We start from the raw sequence: 862 nt of genomic DNA, 5'->3' as shown, positions 1-862 counted from the left end.
GGCTCTAACCTAACCACCATTGTGAGGATGGCGCCACCGCCGTGGCCGGTGCTGGTGGACACAGGGCCACTGTGAGTTGGAGCCGACTCGAAGGCACCTCACAGCATCAACTTGGAATAACCCGAACGGAAATGGGAATGTTCACGCATTGTGAAGGAAGTCCTCAAAGTCCCTGGACAACTTGCTCGGAGCTGGATGAATGGGAACCCAGGATAACTGTGTAAGTCTTTTTAAAATTTTATTATGGATCCAAACATCAAGATTTAATGTTTTATTTTGGGGAGGGGGGAAAAAACCACAACACATGAAAATGTCTGATTGTTCACAGTCATATAAACAAACTACAAAAGAACTGCACGAGACCAATCAGTGATGAAAGAGACGGAGATCGGCATGAGCCAGGATGATCCCCAGTTCGCTGCAGGCCTCAATCACAACTTGGTCAGCGGCAGAACTGGATGGAGCGGCAATGTACGCCACACCACTCCTTTTAGCTCTGGCTACATGATCCCTGAAAGGAAAGAAGGCATCAGAAATGATAGAAACTTCACCAAGTGTGTCCACCCACTGCTGCTTCTCGGCCTGGGGACTTCCTCAAACAGCGCCTCCCACTTTCTCAGATCTGCATCCTCGCCAATGGTTCCAGTAACATTGATCGATGGCATTAGAGATTTTTGCTCTTGTCACTCCGGGTTTAAACTTCATCGACAGCACTCGCGGGTGGTGTCCACGCCACCACTAGTTTGCCTTATCCCCTGCAAGGCACGTGCAGTGAATTCGAGACTGCTGCCCAGCTCCAATGCCGATGACCTGCCCGTTCTTGGCGCAGCACACGGAATTAGACTGAGTGTACTTGACTGCT

The 862-nt window shown here is 50.0% G+C and overlaps 1 pseudogene; it reads right to left on the bottom strand.

Moving 5' to 3' along the window:
* Window positions 1-366: 366 nt before the first annotated feature.
* Window positions 367-862, bottom strand: part of LOC101642105 — a 1,750-nt pseudogene continuing 1,254 nt past the window's right edge.

This window comes from Echinops telfairi, unplaced genomic scaffold (genome assembly GCF_000313985.2).
Source record: "Echinops telfairi isolate 266 unplaced genomic scaffold, ASM31398v2 ScPeMD7_18;HRSCAF=68, whole genome shotgun sequence".
NCBI classification, from domain to species: Eukaryota; Metazoa; Chordata; class Mammalia; order Afrosoricida; family Tenrecidae; genus Echinops; species Echinops telfairi.
This window is presented reverse-complemented; position numbering and strand designations above follow the sequence as displayed.